This window comes from Dipodomys ordii, unplaced genomic scaffold (genome assembly GCF_000151885.1).
Source record: "Dipodomys ordii isolate 6190 unplaced genomic scaffold, Dord_2.0 Scaffold133, whole genome shotgun sequence".
Classification (NCBI taxonomy): domain Eukaryota; kingdom Metazoa; phylum Chordata; class Mammalia; order Rodentia; family Heteromyidae; genus Dipodomys; species Dipodomys ordii.
The window spans coordinates 1298004-1310769 of record NW_012267349.1 but is presented as its reverse complement, the minus strand read 5'-3'; the positions used below and the strand labels follow the sequence as shown (position 1 = coordinate 1310769).

At 36.7% G+C, this 12766-nt stretch overlaps 1 protein-coding gene across 3 annotated transcripts in view; it reads left to right on the top strand.

Annotated features, from left to right (window-relative positions):
* Window positions 1-12766, top strand: part of Nckap5 (NCK-associated protein 5) — an 824710-nt gene that overhangs the window by 440826 nt on the left and 371118 nt on the right. The window lies entirely within an intron of this gene.

Sequence of the window (12766 nt, the reverse complement as noted above, 5' to 3'; positions counted from 1 at the left end):
TCATCATCCTTTTTTTGTCTTCCATGGAGCCATCATACGTAGTACCTAGAAATGGCCTTTCTTCAATCCTATCCTCCTTCAGAGTTTACTTTATCTCTCTCTATATGGTAAATTAATAAAAGTGAACAAGTTCTGTTACAGAAGAAAAATACAGAAATGGCTTTTTTACCTACAGCTGTTTTTACCATTTGAGCTTTCAAAAAGTTGTGTGCATGACTGTTAGCTTGTAGATTTATGAATGGCTTCTGTACTACTTTCTCTGGTGGCTAGAGATGAGAGAACATTCTTTTAGTAATGTGTAGAAAATCAACACTTTAAACAAGGAGATGAGGTAAATGACGCTCTTCATGGTCCTAATCATTTTATATAGCTTGTTTCTGTTCACAAAAAGGTATTGTTCCCACAGCCCCTTGGAGCAGTGTGATTCTAGTTAGATACCACGGAGACTACTTATGATTATATATCCTCTGGTAGACTGATCCATTCAGTCCAGGAAACTTTAAGTTCCAATAGAATTTGGAATGAAAGAACATATTTTATAGATGTGGTTGCTAAGAGTTAGGCCTGGAGAAACATTAGGAGGCAAACTGTCTTTTGTAAACAATATGGAGTTTGGATTGGAATCCTAGATGCTTTTGGTATCTACGTGTTCCTCCTGCAAAGTATATTCCACACAGAGCAATGATGGACAGTAACATTTATTTTTATGTGAGCAGTAATCTAACACATCCTTCTTTACTAGGCCTTCTTCAGCTGTTTACAACATTTGTAATTGTTCTGTGAGTTTATCATTCCTTTGAAATGATTTCGAGGCCCTAAAAGAAAACTCTTCAACAGTTTCTCTTAATCTGTTTTTTTTTTTGTTGTGCAGTTATATAATCATGAAAAAGTGGCATTATGTACTTAGAAGCAAATTTTGTTTTCAATTCGGCATTCTTTCTGGAACATATGTGATTTTTATATTGTTAGAAGACCTTTTTTAGATTTCTTTTTGTAGGCAAAGCTTTAATGAAACAAAACACTGCACTTAAGATATCAGTATACTTAAAGTTTCATCTTCCAGTTGTAATTACTGCTGTTCCTGCGGGGCAGAGCTTTGAATTCCAGCTTGATAAAGCATTGCCAATTTATATACACTGAGTCTGGTTCCCTGATGATGTTTTATTTATGGTTTTATAAGTAGTGATGAAAACCATACTAACATAAAGACCAGGAGAAAGGCGCATTTGTGGATATCATCTTCTGATTTCTCCCTTCTCTCAACATCTCTGAGGGAGCAGGGAGAGAGGGAGGGGAAAAAAAAGGAAAGAAACACAGGATTCTTGGCCAATGAGTTGCCCCAGAGGTTGGGCATCATTTGTGTGGTACCTGATAGGGAGAAATTCCCATGGATTTCAGTACCATAGACAGTTCCAGCAGGAGCAAGCAGATAGTTGGTGTATCCATTGCCTACGTTTCTGTCTGTTGTAGAGTGGATCTCCCAGATGATTTCCCCATTCTCACATGTCAGCAATTTCTTCTACAAAATATAGTTTAGGTGACTGAAGTTTTCCTACTTTCAAATAATTCAAAAGCATATCTCCAGCAGGAGAATCAAAAGTTGATAGTAACTCATTTTGCCCAGATAACACTGAATATAAGTACTTCAATGATGAGGGAGAAAGTTAAGTGGCTGAGGCCTTCCTGTGTTTAAGGGCAAATGTGCATCAAAGGGCTGATGAGAGCATAGTGATTATAGTTGTGTTTTCTAGAACAAAGAAGCCAAAAGTTGATAGAAGAAAAGAAAAGTGATAGGTTTTCCTTTACTCAAGTCACAAAACTCCTCGGCTCTTTGTCACATGAAGGCTTTTTAGAGGAAACTCATACTCTGTTATCAGAAATTGCTTCCCTTGATTTATGATCTGGTCAGCCCCTCCTTGGTAAGCTCTATGAACTCTCCTTACCAGGAAAAGAGAAACTGCAGATAGATCCAGCATGTATAAATGCATGCTGGCAGTGTATATATAACTTCACACTGTTCAGAGATAATAAATTGAGTGCCTTGTCAATGAGGCTGAATAAACACATTTGTTGTAAATGATCTGACAATAGAATTATTGATTATAAATCTAAAGTTTGACATCTGGAATCACATCTCCATTTCATTCCTGAGGAAGGGTGTGACTCTTGATCTTTTCTATAGGAGCAGCTCGACAACATCTCTGGCAACTTGGCTCCTTTCTGCTATGATTAATTAATCTGGAGTCACTCGCTTCTTTTACTTGTGTGGACTGCATTAACCTTGCTTTGCGTCTCTGAAACAATACATGCAGCTGATGCCTTCCCCATGAGCTGGATTTTGCTTCCCTCTTCTAGAGTGTCTTGTTTTGAAGTAAAAACAGGAGAATTTTTAGGAGAGACTGGTCCGATTGCAATGTAGCTAACCCATTAAAATCTTTATTCTGTTTAGACATACATGCTCTTATTTAGACATACATGCTATTATTATAGAATCTCATTTTGTGTGTTAATGGAGGGGTGCTTTTTACTTAGTCTTTTCCTGTTTGTAATGAGTGTTAAGTAAGCCATATAAGTAAATGAACTAGAAAGATAGGGTTACCTGCAGGGACTGTTGCTTATGCCTGAATCCTAGCTACTGAAGAGGCTGAGATCTGAGAATCATGGTTCAAAACTAGCCCTGGAAGGAAAGTCTTTGAATCTCTTATTCCCAGTTAACCACCAAAAGGCAGAAAGTAGAGATATAGCTAAAGTGGTAGAGTATAAACTTTGTTTAAAAATAGCTAAGAGACAGTTTCCAGGCCCTGAATTCAAGCCCTATTACCCTATTACGTGTAAAAAGAATGGGTCACCAAGAAAATGATTTTCCAGAATATTTTGGAAATTCCAGTTTTGTCAAGGATGCATTTACCTGCAGTAAAATTAGACTGTGACTATCTCTTAAATATGTTCTTTAAATATATATTTGCTTTGTTAGGTTCACAATAAATGAGTCACTCAATCAGAAGACATGAAAGTATTAACTTCCTTACATGTCTATAGCCCTTCATTTTTCTATTTTCTTTGGAGATACAATCTCAATAGCTTTTCTGGCTTCAAACTCCCAGTCCTCTAGATTTCAGTTTTCTAACTAGCTAAGATTATAAGTGCCCAGATTAAGAATTTTTTCTGACGTTATTTCATTTTTATACAGAGCTCAAAAATAGGAATGTGAGTAAATAGCTTTTATGTCTCCACCATTGAAATTGACCATTGGAATCACTTTAAAAGATTTTCCTTTATGCATTTGTAAGTCCTTACAGAAGGATGCCCTTTAGAGTTTAATGATGAAAGTTCAGTTTGTCCCACCTCAAAGATTATCTATGTCCTGTCTTTAATACTCAACAGAAGTGGAGTAAACAAAAGGGCATGAGATTTCATTAATGTGGCATAGCACATTTAAGTTAAGGCATATATTTTTCATTTCAATATACAAAAGAATCAGTAGACAGGGCTGGGAAGGTGGCTCAGTGGTAGAGCACTTGCCTTGCATGCATGAGGCCTTGAGTTCGATTCCTCAGCACCACATAAGCAAAAAGAAAAAAGCGGGAAGTGGCGCTGTGGCTCAAGTGGTAGAGCACTAGCCTTGAGCTGAAGAGCTGAGGGACAGTGCCCAGACCCAGAGTTCAGGTCCCACTACCAGACCCCCCCGCAAAAAAAGAATGAGTAGACATGCAGCAGTAACAATTTTAATGGTACTTTAGAAGGCAGAGAATGGTGTTTGAATAAGAGACTTATATGTGTTTTACCCCAAATTGGGCAGCCACTGTGACTGGTGGCCACTGGCAATGAATGTTAAGGAATTACACATTTGTGTGCAGTTTTGAGCTTTCTCTCCATCTTCCTCCGATAATCCTCTTTCCTTTCCTCCTTACTGACTTTCATTTTTTCCTTTAAATATGGTGAGGTAGATTGACAATCTTAGCAGACAGTTTTTTGTATAATTCTGCCCTCTGTTTCTATGTAAGGCTGGAGACTGAGTCCCAGCTCTACTGTGTGACGGGGCTCAGGATGAATTGCTTTTTTTGAGTCTTAATTTACTTATCAGTGAAGATTGAAATGGAGATAAAAGTCTTCTCTTTTCTCTTAAGAAAGTCCTGAAGACTAAATGAGGTATGTATATGAGCACATCAAGTACAATGCCTGGCATGATGCCCATATACATTGATTGAACTTGGATCAAATCCATTATAAATCTAATTTCTCTACAGCCTATTAATGAGACAAAATCTTTTAAAAATCAGTTTTTTCCAGGCATTTTGCCATTCATAGACATGAAAACTGGTTTTGGCTTGCCCATTTTGAGGTGGTTGTTACAGACACAGTTCTTCACTTGCTAAAAGTTTCAAAAGCAAGAGGACAGATACTCACCATGGTCTGCAGAGGATGCTTTAGTCATGGAGCTTCTGAGCAAGCTCCTATGCTTCCACCTCCAGCAAAAATTCAGGCGAGAAGCCTGGATGGATGGAAAGCCCACTGGAGAAGACCATGTCACTAAACCTTGTAAGCCATTCAGAAGGCTTCCCAGTATGCCGCCGCCTAATACATCTTCAGTTATGCCCTATAAGAAGAGTGATGGCATTTAATTCTGGGGTACATCATAGGCAAGGCTTATGTTCTTTACCTCGGTGCATACATTTATCTTCATTGCGTCTGAGAAGGAAAATGGGCTCATAGTTGAGATTGCCACTCCGTTTTGATACTATAGATTCTTTATGGCTTTCAAATAAAACAGGAGGAAGGATTATTATTGTCAGCAAAGTGAATTTGGGGCCTGCTAGAAGATGGGAGGGCAGATAGCCTCTTATATTTTTTATCAGTCTGGTCCATGGAAATGCACACATGAGCATGAAGCCATAAAACATACTGACACAGAACACTTTTCCCACAGCATCATTTATACTTCTTGATATCTGGAATTTTCCTTTTTTTAGGGGACTCCTTCAGCATGCTAGGAGAGCTGTGTTCCATGGGACTCCTTCAAGATACACTTTTCTTAAAAGGGACTTTCATAAAAAAAAATGTGCTCAATTTTATTTCCCAAAATATACTACCACCTGCTACCTTTGTGTGTAACATTTAGAGTTATAAATGAAACTGTTAGCCAAGTGCAGGTGCCTCACACCTATAATCCTAATTACTTAGGAGGCTGAAATTTGAGGATCTGGGCAGGAAAGTCTGTGAGACTTTCACCTCCAATTAACCACCAAAAAAGCCAGAAGGGGAGTTGTGGCTCAAGTGGTATTGCACTAGCCTTGAGCAGAAAAGCTCAGGGATAGTGCCTAAGCCCTGAGTTCAAGCCCATGGACTGGCACCCCAAAAATAGAAAAGAAATGATTAGATATACAAGGTTTTTTTAAATCACACCATAATTTTGATTTTTTAAAATACCGTACCATTAAGTGTAAATCTTTTGGATGATTTCCTGAGACCTCCTGAAGCCTTAGAAACCGTGAATGTGCTTTGTTATACAATTATTTGGGGCAGACATAATTTTGGCATCCCAATGTATGTCCTAGGTATAAATGTAGGGTTCTCTGGCTGAAGTACTTGTTCTGTGAGTCATCAGATTGATTCAGCTAATTTCATTAGTAAGAGGAATCCTTCTTCCTTCATTTTTTCATTATTGAAAATCTGCACATTTGGTCAAAGTTGAGCAGCCATTCTTAATATTTTTTCTTCTTTCTTTTTTAAATGTTTAAGTGGTTGCACAAAGGAGTTTCTATTTAAAAAAATCTAATGAATGCAATGCATCTTGACTAATTCCACTCCTTTCAACAATTTTTTAAAATAAGTTTTTTATTGTGAAAATACCGTACAGAGGGGTTACAGTTACATGAGCAAGGTAATGAGTACATTTCTTATCAAGAATGGTTGCCTCCTCCTTTGGTTTTTCCACCTCCTCAACTACACTCCCCCTTCTCCCCCTCCTGCCTAAATTGTAAAGTTCCTTTTTCAATATGGTGTCTTATACATCTCATTGTTGCAATGGGTCCACCTGTATCCCTATTTAAACCATTTTTTTCCCTTCCCCTCCCCAAATTATACCAACATTAAATAAGGTGAAAACAGGAGTTATACCATGGGGGAGGGACATACAAAATGTGATATATATATATATATATATATATATATATATATGAATTCTATGCCTTCATCAGAAAGAATGACATTGCCCCATTTGTTAAGAAATGAAAAGACTTTGAAAAAATTATATTAAGTGAAGTAAGCCAGGCCCAAAGTAACATAGGTCCCATGGTTTCCCTTATTTGCAATAACTAGTATATTTCTGGGACAAGCAGAAAAAGGTCAGATAAGATGATATTAAGCATAACCAATGTTCTTACTCACTTCTCCCCTACCCAACCCTTCCATCACTCTTATTTTTTTTCAGATATACATTGGATTCTTGTCTGCATTTTTACCCCTTCTCTTTCCCCTTGACCACCCCCCACCCCCGCCACCTTTCTTGAGTACCGAATTTCTGGTGAGTTTTTTGTTTGTTTTTGACAGTCATGGGCTTGAACTCAGGGCCTTTGAGCTTTCCCTGAGCTCAAGGCTAGTACTCTTATCACTTTGAGCCACAACTCCATGTCCAGTTTTGGGGAGATTAACTGGAGATAAGAGTCTCACAGGGACTTTTCTGCCTGAGCTGGCTTCAAACCACAATTGGGCCTCAGATCTTAGCCTCCTGAGTAGCTAGGATTACAGGTGTGAGCCAGTGGTACCCAGCTTCTTGGTGTTTTATTTTGCTGAACTTTGATTTTGGCTTTCTAAAGAAAGATATTATTTGAGCTCTTCCTTGAATCTCTCATATTTCAGTTAACGCATTTATATACGCTTAAATACACATAAACAAATACACTCACTTAAATACAACTCGCAAGCAAATATACATAATACATACATACATTCATATATATATATATATATATGTATGTATGTATGGCTTCCACATATAAGGCAAAACATGGATCCTTTCTTTCTCTGGAATTGTTTTATTTCACTTAGCATACTTTTTTCCAATTCTTTCCATTTCTTTACAAATAGTATTCTTTCTAAAGGATGAGTAAAATTCCATTGTGTGTATATGCCACATTTTTTGATCCATTCATCCATTGAGGGGCATTTGGGTCTTAATAATTTTTGTACTTTGCAGTACAAAGATATCTGTGAAACTGGCAAATATTTTGAAACAAAATTGCTGGAAATACCTTTCTTTAAAAAAATTATGATACTATAAAGTGTGCATACTCCCCTATGCCTGGAAACTCAAGGGAAAGATTTTCTGCTTTGCATCTATAATATGAAGTTAATAAATGTTTGTTGGCATAAAGAATAAAATAAGTCTGTATTGCCTTTCATTATACTTGTCATATTTAGCACTCTCAAAATAATCCCCATAGATTTATTTAATATTTGATATGGAATTGGTACAACTCCTCACCAAAAATGAAAAGTTACAAAGACAGACCGTTTAGATAAATAAATCAATTTCTTTTTGTCACCTCTGGCCCTTAAGTTTTGTTTTGTTTTGTTTTAAGGAAATCTGGGATTAACCAATAAGTTTTGTTGATTCGAATCACATACTGGAAATGAGGTGGTGTTGAAGAAGAATGTAGAATCGCATAATGAAACAATTTGAAAGTATACGTGATGGGTTGTAAGAGGGACTAAATTTCTACATTTGGGATGATGAGTATTTGAGGTTTAGAGAATTGATGCTGTCTTTAGGGATGTTTCAATGTAGAGCTGGAACTGAGCTAGCCACTTGGGGACTGGGAGATCTGAATATACATATTAAGACAAAACCCAATGCAACAGACAAACTAAAACCCCTCTCCAGATGAGGAGATCTTAAGGGCAGTGGTACCTATACAAGAATCCCCATTGCACAGAAGGTCCTGCTTTAGAATACAGGATAATGTTGGAGAGTGAAGGGAGCAAATATGCAAAACAGGAAAATAGATCGAGGAAGAAGAAAGGGTGCTGTCTCTTATGAGTCTTTCCATAACTCTTACACATAATTTTTAAAAGCAAGTTTTTATTCTAATCATTAAAGCTCCTGGTGAAATAAACATCCTCCAAGGAACACAGGACAAACCTCTAGAGCTGCCTGGCCAGATGGAAATTCAGAGACCCTTCCAAAAAAACCAGTTGTACTTCTGAATCCCTCACCAAAAGGACAGGTGCCATTGCTGGAAGTTATGTTTTCCTGTAGCTCTGCATCTGGCTGCGATAATGAGACTTGGAGAGAGAATAACTGATAAATAATCTAAATAATGCAGTAAATGTCACCAGTTATGCCATTTCATCCTGTTTGTGTCCACTGCCAACTTTAAAACTGACTGCAGCTATCTTTTCTGTTCTTTTGTGGAACCTTCTTTAATGTTTAAATAAACTAGTATCATGTCGAATACCATCCAATGGCCTTTTTGGTGTGATTGATTACCCTCCTCCCTCCATCTTATTCTTCGAGGTAGCAATAGATTGCTTCAGGTTGTTATTTACAGCTAGGTCCTGTTCTGCTTCTCTTTCCTTCTCCTCTTTCAGATATTCATTATATTGCCTTTGGTATCTGGTTTTTTACTCTTTTCTGGATGAATCAGAAAGCTTCTCATTTTTGTGAAAGGACTGCAATTCCCATTTGGCCATTATTCTAACTTTAGTATCCACTCTAGAGTTTTAAGAAAGCAATGTCCTGTTCTAATTTGAGGCTTTGTGATAACACTGTTCCTTGTTCCTCTCTCTCCATTTAATTTTCCAAATTATAGTACTTAACTCAAGTAAAAGCCACAATGTGCAGAGCAAGCTTTCAAGAAAAAGATCAATAGAGACAGCTGAAAGTTCTCATACAAAGATATGTAAATTTGTGATTTTAGTTTAGATGCCCTGTAGCCATGTTTCATCAAGTTTTTTTTAATTTGGTATGATGGAAAGATAATGCTTCCCTGCTTATACACTAGAACTTTAATAAATGTCAGAGCATGATTCATAACTGTGCTGAGAAATGAATCATGGGGGCCTCTGGGACATCTGATTTCTAAGGGAGTCCCAAACTTGACCTGGTAGGATAAAAATGAGAGAATGGCTTTCTCCTTTGTGAAGAATACTATACTTTCTACTTTTCAGTTTCATTGTTTTATTATTTTATATTTCTAGCTCCACTGAAATCCCTAAATTGTCTTTACCACTATCTGAAGTTCTTAACTCAAATTCCTTGACTTTGTATGATTTGAATCCATGTCCCTTTCCTAGGATATTGGACAAATTGACCTGGCATAAACAGTAGGTTACACTCAAGTCCTCACACTATTCCTTGGGATACATATTCTTCTTATAGGCATCATCTGGACATAGCCCTATATAAGTGAAACCCTGTACAAATGTCTTGTTTTAAATCAGCACACGGAGAACACTCAGCCAGCAATTAAGTCTCCCATTAATCTCCCTAGCATACTGTGTCTTTCTTTTGCCCTTAGAGTAGTTTACTTTATTCAGTGACTTTTTTTCTGTACATGTTCTTTCCTTTCTGGTGTGCAGAATGTAACATATCATTGTATTCTCAAAACTTAATTGAACAAAGTACCATCTCAACGTTAGTAGAAAGAATAATTGAGTTTCTGAGCAAACATTTTGGAAGAAAGCATTTTAGAATTAACATATAATTAAATGCTTACTGAATTTTCTTGCAAGCTCAGATATTTTTACTCCTAAATGTTGTATTCATGTTCCAATTTGCTCTTACAAACTTCCTTGGTTCTGATAAGCACCACAAGATTATGACACATGAACTGGCTGTACCCATCTCCGGCTGCATTTATTCATCGTTTTGCTCAGCATGGAAGACTTGAATTTGAATTTCTAATAGTAATTAAAACTAAATTTGAGATTCAAATTATAGATTTTTTTCATTTATTGACCTACACACTATATGTTTTATGAAATGCTTTCATAGTATTTCTTTTTGTAGTTAAAATACATTACTTAAGAATTAGGAGACTGGAGATTTAAAGGATTTATAGTACAGCACAACAAAGAGGTATTTCCTTAGTAACTAAAACCAGTTGTGTGAAGATACCAGGAAATTGAGCTTGCTTTGAAATATTACCCTGAAAGCAACTGAGATTTGAAAAAAGTAAAATGAAAATTGGCCAAAGAGAGAAGAAATCATGAAAGAAGCAGATTAGACTCGTGCTAATTTGCATGGCCATGCCTGGAACAGATGGGTTAGAGAGTAAAAAAAGTTAATACTTGATTTTTTTTTCAAAAGGTCATTTAACAAATTTGTACAATTAAAATTTTATTTCTGTAGCCACATTGTATTTCAGAAGAAAACTTTTATTGTTTTAATTTTAGCTTTAAGTAATTGAATCATAGGCTTTCTACCTGTCAGATTATAGTACATCTTGATTAATGTCACTCCTTTCATCATTTTTCCCTCCTATCTCCCAACCCCACCCATCCCCAGTTCCATTTTCATATATCTATGGGAAGGTGGCTCAGTGATAGAGCGCATGCCTTGCATGCCAGAGGCCTTGGGTTCGATTCCTCAGCACCACATAAACAAAAAGAAAACAAGCCAGAAGTGGTGCTGTGGCTGAAGTGGTAGAGCGCTAGCCTTGAGCTGAAGAGCTGAGGGACAGCGTCCAGGCCCAGAGTTCAGACCCCCCCCAAAAAAATCTATCTATCTATATATATATATATATATATGTACACATTGCATAATATGATTGCATAACTTTCCTAGTTCCATTTTCATCTATGTACATTGCATATTATGAGTATATTCTCCCACCCTTTCATTCTTCATTTGCCTACTCCTCTCCCCTTGATCTCCCTCTTCACCCCTCAACTTCTCACATATCAGCTTCCTGGCATTCATTTGGTTAGAATGTAAGTTAGTTGTTCAAGGAAGTTATACCACTGGAATACTCTCCGGCACATACTATACTTTAGTTAATGTTTGTCTACATATGTGTATGGCTTTGTAAATGTGTATTTCTTTGCTTGATCCCTGAGCTTGACCTCTGAACCTGAGTGTTGTCTCTGGGCTTTTATCCTCAAGAAAAGATCTACTACTTAAGCTACAGTCCCCAATCTGTTTTTTTGTTAGTTAAATGGAGATAAAAGTCTCAATGACTTTCCTTCAGGGCTGGCTTTGAACTTTGATCCTTAGATCTCAGCCTCCTGAGCAGCTATTGTGTGTGTGTGTGTGTGTGTGTGTGTGTGTGTGTGTATTAGATCTAATTTTCACATATGAGAAAAAACATGCATCCTTTTTCTCACTGGGGCTGATTTACTTCACTTAACAAAACTAAATATATCACTACCCTAAGACCCAGCAATTACTTATCCAAAAAATTACAAGTCAGTATACAGTAAAACCACTTGGACACAACCATGTTCATGGCTGCACAGTTTACACTCGTCAAGTTATGGAAACAGTTCTGGAGTTGTTCAATGGATGACTGGATCAAAAATTGATATATATATATGTATATACATACATACATATATACATATATATGAATATACATATATACATATACATATATACGTATATATGCATATATATGTATATGTGTATATATGCATATATGTGTGTATATACATGTGCATATATATGTGTATATACATATAGTGATGTGTACTCCATTATTTGCAAAAAAATGCATGGACCTGGAAAAAAATCATGTTAACCCAGGGAAATTTTTAATTATATAATTATGTCTGGAAATGAGTTGTAATTAAGATAGTTAGCAAATAGGTAATAACCACCTTCCTAGAATGTTATGTACGATTTGTTACTTCACTAAGGAGTCTGACTCTGTTTTTAAAATTTTTTTAAAATTTTTGTGAACATACTATAAGAGGGGTTACAATTACATGGTCAAGATAATGAGTACATTCCTTATCAAGCATTGCAGCCACCTCCTTTGTTTACCCTTCACATCCCTTCCCAGCCTTTCCCTGGCCCCTCCCCCAACTCTCCCCCCCCCCACCAAAGTTGTAAGGTTCCTTTTCGCCATGAAAACTTGTACTTCTCATTGTTGCAACAGGTCCACTTGTATCCTTAAACGACTTGTTTTTCCCCATCTCCTCCACAAATTATACCAACATCAAATATAGTGAAAGCAGGGGTTATACTGTGGGGGAGCGACATACAAAGCAACAAAGAAAAAATCTTATAAATGTGTGAGAAACAAATGCGTGAAAGAAAAAAAAACATTAAAATACATATCTAAGGGTTCATTTTCCTAACATCACATTATCTGACCTTTTCTGCTTGACTCACACATATACTAGATATTGCAAATAAAGGAAACCATGGGACCTATGTTTCTTTTGGCTTGGCTTATTTCACTTAATATAATTTTTTCCAAGTTTTTCTATTTCCTAACAAATGGGGCAATGTCATTCTTTCTGATGGAGGCATAGAATTCCATTGTGTATATATACCACATTTTCTTGACCCATTCATCTTCTGAGGGGCATCTAGGTTGGTTCCATATCTTAGCTATGGTAAATAATGCTGCAATAAACATACTTGTGCTGGTAGCTTTAGTGTGGTCTTGTTTGTAAATGTTTCGGTAAATTCCCAAAAGTGGGATTGCTGGGTCATAGGGAAGCTCTATGTGAAGTCTTTTGAGGAACCTCCATACTGCTTTCCAAAGTGGTTGAACAAGTTTACACTCCCACCAAGAATGAAGTAAGGTTCCCTTCTGTC